Source organism: Pristiophorus japonicus, unplaced genomic scaffold, assembly GCF_044704955.1.
Source record: "Pristiophorus japonicus isolate sPriJap1 unplaced genomic scaffold, sPriJap1.hap1 HAP1_SCAFFOLD_47, whole genome shotgun sequence".
NCBI lineage: Eukaryota > Metazoa > Chordata > Chondrichthyes > Pristiophoridae > Pristiophorus > Pristiophorus japonicus.
Window position 1 is genome coordinate 4800577 of NW_027254374.1, and position 7524 is coordinate 4808100.

Here is a 7524-nt window from a genome sequence, read left to right on the forward strand (position 1 = left end):
ATGTGGATAACTGGGGGAAAAAACACGAGGGCAGAATATTATCTGAATGGCGGCAGATTAGGAAAAGGGGCGGTGCAATGAGACCTGGGTGTCATGGTTCATCAGTCATTGAAAGTTGGCATGCAGGTACAGCAGGTGATAAAGAAGGCAAATGGTATGTTGACATTCATAGCGAGGGGATTTGAGTATAGGAGCAGGGAGGTCTTACTGCAGTTGTACAGGGCCTTGGTGAGGCCCCACCTGGAATATTGTGTTCAGTTTTGGTCTCGTAATCTGAGGAAGGACGTACTTGCTATTGAGGGAGTGCAACGAAGGTTCACCAGACTGATTCCCGGGATGGCAGGACTGACATATGAGGAGAGACTGGATCAACTAGGCCTGTATTCACTGGAGTTTAGAAGGATGAAAGAGGGATCTCAAAGAAACATTTAAAATTTGGTCGGGACGGGATAGATTAGATGCAGGAAGAATGTTCCCGATGTTGGGGAAATAATGTTTCCGCCCGGGCTTGAACCGAGGACCTTTCACGTGTGAGGCGAATGTGATAACCGCTACACTACAGAAACTGGTGCCTAGCTCTGTAGCCAGAGAGAAGTGTTCAGCAACAAGCTGAAATACTCAATCCCTCTCTCTGCAACAAGTGCCTTTCACAACATCTCTCTGACCGGAACTGCACCAAAAAAAAATATTCCTTTCAAGTGTGCAAATTATTTTCGTTTATCTTTAATTTTGCTTTCATGGGATAACATCGTTAAGGAATCGATAAACTTCTTTTGCACAGTGAAAGAAATGCTAACTGAGGGAAAGTCAATCCGTCAATAATTGGTTCTGTGCTCTGCATGTTGGTAATGTAGCCAAGATGATCCAAAGATCGGTAGGAAAGCAAGTTGTGAGGAGGACACAAACAATCTGCAAAGCAATATCGATAGGCTCAGTGGCTGGGCATTAATTTGTCAGATGGAGTATAATGTGGGAAATATGAGGTTATCCACTGTGGTAGGGATACCAGTCAGGCCATCCTGACTATTCAGTGCTGTGTGTGGCCACCTGCAGGTTGATTTTGAACGTTTGTGTCCTGTCACATGAAAGAAATGAGGGCAGCAGGCGTATGTCTGCCTGACACCGGGGAAATAGTGAGAGAGACCTTGGAGCAAGGGTCTGGTTATTGCCAAACAGCAATGGAAATATTAATTCTGGAATAAAAATGTCTGAAAGAACAGTGATCTCGACCTGATTTGAACACACAACCTACGGATCTAGAGTTAGACACATTACCGTTGCGCCACGAGGCCTACACAGTGAGGTGGAGATGTTCGTCGAAATGAAAATTCTGCAATACAAGGGGCTTGGAAATCAGGAGAACCAGTTTCGAGGTTGGAAGTTCGAGATCAACCCATGGTGCGGAGCCAACAGATCCCTGGCAGCGATCAGTGACAGGAAGACGTAACTTAAATAGCCCTAACTAGCTCAGTCGGTAGAGTATGAGACTGTTAATCTCAGGGTTGTGAATTCAAACCCCACGTTGGACGAATTATTTTCCTTAAACTTTTATGGTGCTTTCACAGGAAAACATCATTAATGAACCCATAATCTTCTTTTGCACAATGAAAGAAATGCGAACTCAGGGAGAGTTGATCATTCATTCATTTATTCTGTGCTCTGTATAAGAACACAAAAACCAGGAGCAGGAGTCGGCCATTTGGCCCTTCGAGCCTGCCTTCTTATGCACTGAAACAAATTTTAACCGTGTTTTTAAATGAGCAGCGCGAGATATTGAGAGGGCACATTTCAATGCTTCACAAAACCATTCCTTTCGCTCCAGCCACCCAGGATCGATTCCCGGTTTGAGAAGTAACTTTCATATCACTGTTTGTAATTGAATTGGTGTCATTCTATTAAGTTCGATGGATGTCCCAAAGCACTTCAGAGTGGTGTCCAAACAAATGAGTTTGTAATTAAAAACACTGAATGTCAGGATTGGGATTTGAACCCACGCATCCAGAGGAGACAGTGACCTGAACCAACGCCTTCGAACTCTCGGCCATCCTGACTGTTGGATGCTCCAGTTGCAAGTTATTACACTGGAAAGTTTCAAAACGGTCACTTGTTCAGTGTAGCTGGAAGGCCCAGTTACCGGGATATCCTCTTCCCCGGGGTTTTCCTGAGCCTGTGCTCGATGTACGGGGAGCTTTGTCACGGGTCCGAGGTAGCTTGCATGTGCAGGCTGCTTGCTGGCTTCAGGTGGTCTCTTACCAGTGTGATCAATTCTTCAAACGACTTGCTTGCTGGTTTCTCGTGTGCCAGCAGGTCCTTCATTAAAGCGTATGTTTTCGAGCCACAGCTGGTCAAGAGATGGGCTCTTCTCTTGTCTGCCTTATTGTCGCCTAACCAGTCTTTGGTTACAAAGCTTTGCTGGAGCCTTTCTTTCACGTCCTCCCAATTATCTCCAGCATTGTATTTTTCATCTGAGCCGTTGGTCGCCATTCTGTGGATTCTGTAATCCCGTAACTCGTCGCCACTGAAAAGTCCTGACCCTGTAGTACAGACTCACACGAGGCACATACTGAAGTCAAGTTCACTCTGGACCTGCACCTTTATTACACAGCTCTCGAATGCCACACTTGCCTGAGACCTGTCCGTACATACGTGTCTGGGAAAGGTATCCAGTGTCTCCTGCAAATGCACCCCTGGTGGTAAGGTAAGTTTGTGGTTACAGGTCATCTCTGGTTACAGTCATGTATGGCATGGTAAGGTACAGTTATGTACAGTAGTGTGAGATACATGACAGAATTGGTATTTATGGTGATTACAGCAATTATTAATCGTCTCACAGACCTCAATTATTTTTATGCGATGAATTGATCGAGGATTGAAACCTGGTTAGTGCGCCAGATCTTAACCCCTCGACCACCAGGGAACAGATACGATACATTTCGATATACTTATATATATTTAGATATGAACCTGAATATCAACGGCTACCGACTTAGATCTCGTGGTGCAACGGTAGTGTTTCTAACTTTGAGTGAGAGAAATTGTTCCACAGTGACACCCATCTCATCTTTTGTTCACTTTTAAACACTAGAAACTGAGACAGGGGAATAAATAGAGAAACCAAAGCACAGGGTTACAGGCAAGAGGAAGAGAGAAGGGGAAAAATACTGTCCCCACCCAGAACGAATGCAGAAACCCTTCTGCTGCGCTCGGGGTGACCACCCACAGCCTGGATACACTAACGTCCCAACAGCTCATTGACTGTCGGAGTGGGACTGTGCGGTGCTTCAGAGGACAGCTCGAAAAAGCTAAGTCACTGATTCCGTCTCATGTGCTCCTCCAATCAAGAAGAGCAAAACACTAAAAATGCTCGAACAATGGTTACACCTTATCTTCAGATTTGTTAAACAGTTGGCTCGTTGGTCTAGGGGTATGATTCATACTTCGGGGTTGCTACTTGAAACTTGCGAGAGGTCCTGCGTTCAAATCCTGGACGAGCCCTCAATTTATCCAAAAATTTTGAAATTGCATCGAAATTTTGCAAAGAAGGTCTTGCATTTCTTCAACACTTTTCAGGAACTCATGACGACCCAAAGCGCTCCATAGCCGTTGAGTTTTGTTTGAAGTGTTGAAGTGTTGTATTGTGGGGAAAGATGTGCCCGAATCACCCCACACGAACCGCAACTCTTTGCGAAGGAGTTCGGTGCAAATAATCAGGTGCCTCAGGGACTTGGACTTTCTGTGAATGAGTTTTGCTTGTACCTGCGTTCAAGCTTGAAACAGTAATTGGGCTTCCATCTCACGGGAGCAGTGTGTAGCGGTTAGTGAGTAGGTGACCAGGTTGATGTGCACCGCTTTCAATCTTTGAAATTTCACCAAACAAAGAAACGGTGAATCCAACTGTCCCTGTAAGCGACGGATTGAAGGGATCGCTGCTCCAAACAGAGCTGGAACACGCACAGTGCAGGAATGGGGTCCGCAACATTAAATGCCAAAGTTATTAAGCAGACAATAATTAAACATACACTTAACAGTACTTACAGCCAAACCATGCGAATGTTAGCCGAAGAACTCAAACACGTTACAGTTCCCAGCTCGGTGTACAAATTGATCAAACATTAATCGGATTCTAAACTATCTGTTCCAAATGGCACATTTTATATCTTTTCCTTACCCCTGCTACGTGACAATTTAAACTTTTAACAGTATTACCGAACACAAGTGCCCAAGTTCTGATGGAACGTCATTAACCTGAAACGTTAACTCTGTTTCTCTCTCCACAGATGCTGCCTGACCTGCTCAGTGTTTCCAGCATTTAACTTTTTATTCTCCAAACTTATAATCAGAATATCACTTCCCATGTCATCTAACTACACTCCTTCCTGATATGTAGCCTTGTCCCACAAACCAGGCTCCTTTCGGATGATTCAGGCATTCATTGGAATTATAACTTCTTAATGATAACATTAATGTGAAGGATGTAACGATGCAATACTTGCCATCAGAGCGCCCGACTGTTGGAGTCCTAATGGTCACCTGCCCACACGAACAGGGCCAGTATAAAAGGTTGGCTGCCATGTAGTTCAGGCACACTGCAGTTGTAATAAAGAAGACTAAGGTCACACTAAGTTTAGCTCACAGTACTCAGCCTCGGGGAGTTCTTCTATGCACAGCAATTGGCGACGAGTAACAGAATTCGAATTTTCACGCAACCATGGCTGCTGTTGGAATATTAGAGATATCCAAAGAGGATGATGATTGGGAAGCCTTCGTCGAGCAGCTCGACCTGTACTTTGTGGCCAACGAGCTGGAAGGAGACACTAACGTGGCTGAGCACAGGGCGGTTCTCCTCACCATCTGTGGGCCTAAAATATACAGCCTCATCAAGAATCTGCTCACACCGACAAAACCAAAGGAGAAGGAATATTCAGCGTTGTGCACACTGGTTTGGGACTACCTAAAGCCGAAGGAGAGTATCCTCATGGCCAGATATCGTTTTTACACGCACCATCGCTCCGGGGAACAGGATCTGGCGGATTATGTCACCGACCTGAGACACCTCGCGGGACATTGCTATTTTGGAGCTGCGTTGGGGCAAATTCTGTGGGACTTTTACGTGCTGGGCAGCAGCCACGAGGTCATTCTTCGAAAGCTGCTGGCTGCTGAAACCCGAGACCAGAGCAGGGCCATCGCGATCGCCCAGGCATGCATGGCCACGGACGATAACAGCAAACAGATATCTTCTCAACATCGAAGCTCATCGGTAAGTACTGTGCATAAAATGATGTCGCTAGCAGGCCGAACTGCATATGGCAGGGTCTATACGTCTGTGGCTGCAAGACCTGTGATGACTCAGAGTCCGCCATCGGAGATCGATGTGAATCTATTAGCACCGTGTTGGTGCTGCGGGAATAATCCTCGGGCCCATCAATATCGATTCAAGCACTGCGTGTGCAAAGGCGGCACAACGATGGGGTACCTCCAGTGAATGTGCAAACGTGCTGTGACATACCACGTGGCAGAGGATGATCGATCCGGCACGGATCATGCAGCACAGGCAACTCAACCCGAGGAACAAGGACTCCCAGGTGCCGGTGGGGATGTTGCATTTTATCAGGGAGGCTTTGAGGGTGTGCCCGAAACGTTTCCTCTGCCCACCTTGGGCTCGCTTACCGGTCGGAGTTCTGTGTAGAGCGTTGGCTTAGAGAGTCTCGTGTTGGGCATGTGGACAATGTGGCCCGCCCAACGGAGCTGGTCGAGTGTGGTCAGTGCTTCAATGCTGGGGATGTTGGCCTGATCGAGAACACTGATGTTGGTGCGTCTGTCCTCCCAGGAGATTTGCAGGATCTTGCGGAGACAGCCCTGGTGGTATTTCTCCAGTGATTTGAGATGTCTGCTGTATATAGTCCATGTCTCGGATCTATACCGCGGGGCACTTATCACCACCGCCCTGCACACCATAAGCTTGGTGCCAGATTTGAGGTCCTGGTCTTCAAACACTCTCCTCCTCAGGTGATCGAAGGCTGTGCTGGCACACTGGAGGCGGTGTTGGACCTTGTCTTCGACATCTGCCCTTGCTGATAGTAGGTTCCCCAGGCGTGGAAAATGGTCCACGCTGTCGAAGGCCACACTTATAGCCTTCTTAAATACAGCACCCTCATTCTATTCTCTTGAAACAAGTTCCTGAATTCTCAGCTAGCTGTGAAGGTTAGAGCTGTGGTTTTATCCTGAGAGAGATTCTATCATAGTGTTTCCGAAGTGTAGTAGTTATCACATTCGCCTCACACACGTAAGGTCCCCGGTCCGAAACCGGGCGGAAAGATCTTGAAAACTTGAAAATGGGCCGAATGACTGACTCCTGTTCCAAACTCTTAAGTTCTTATGATCTCTTGACCTTTCACAGGAGAACAAACTCTCCTCTGAACATGCATGAGAAAGCTCCAGAAAATATTTCCGTCCGAGGTACTTTCGCGTGTGAGGCGAACGTGTTAACCGTTACACTGCGGAAACATCTCCACTTTCAGCACCAGATTACCAAAATTAAACCCAATGAGATCGGGATAAAAGTTCCGCAGATGCTCAGGGCAAAATATCCGATTGATAGTCCACACAAGAATGAACAAACTTCAGCACGAGGTCAGACGGAAATGTTGAGCGAGCAGGTGGACTGCTGAATTGCACTTTTAAGGAGTTGGTGATGACAAAACAAATGGGTTCCGCTTGAAGATCAGAAAAGTCACAAGTGGATTCGAACCCTCAGCTTCAGAGAAAACTGCAATTTGAATACAGCACCTTCGACCGCTCGGCCATCCTGACTATACAGTGCTTTGTGTGGCCACCTGCAGGTTGATTTTGAACATTTGTGTCCTGTCACATGATATAAATAAGGGCAGCAGGCGTATCTCTGCCTGACACCGGGGAAACTGTGAGACAGACATTGCAGCAACGGTCTGGTTATTGTCAAACAGCAAATTAAATAGTAATTCTGGAAGAAAAATATCAAAAAAACAATGACCCTTACGTGATTTGAACACGCAACCTTCTAATTTGGAATCAGACACACTACCGTTGCACCATGAGACCTACGCAGTGAACTGGAGATGTTCGTCTATATGAAGATTCTGCAATACAAGGGGCTTTAAAATCCCCGCCCATTCCCACCAGGTATCACAAACAGCGGTCAGCGGACAGTCACCGAATGGTTTGCTCGAAAACTTTTCTCTTGCTTTCACGAGAAACCAACATTAATTAACCCCTCACCTTCTTTTGCACAATCAAACAAATGCTAACTCAGGGACATTCCATACTTCAATCATTTGGCCTGTGCTTTACATCTTAACTCGAAAACCATATCCCATTTTACTCACTGTATTTTAGCTTTCTGGTTCAAAGTCTTCAGGGATCTGGGGCAACTTTTATCAAATTTAGCAGCACCGGTTTTTCCTATCGTGCACACAAAATAAAATCATTCGTGAAGATAAAATCCCACCGTGCGTATTTTCAGATTCAATGCTTTCGCATTTCAAGTAA

The 7524-nt window shown here is 46.1% G+C and overlaps 1 non-coding gene across 1 annotated transcript; it reads right to left on the reverse strand.

Moving 5' to 3' along the window:
- Positions 1 to 493: 493 nt before the first annotated feature.
- On the reverse strand, positions 494 to 566 carry trnav-cac (transfer RNA valine (anticodon CAC)). The gene has a single exon. It is a non-coding gene; the product is annotated as a tRNA-Val (tRNA).
- Positions 567 to 7524: the final 6958 nt, after the last annotated feature.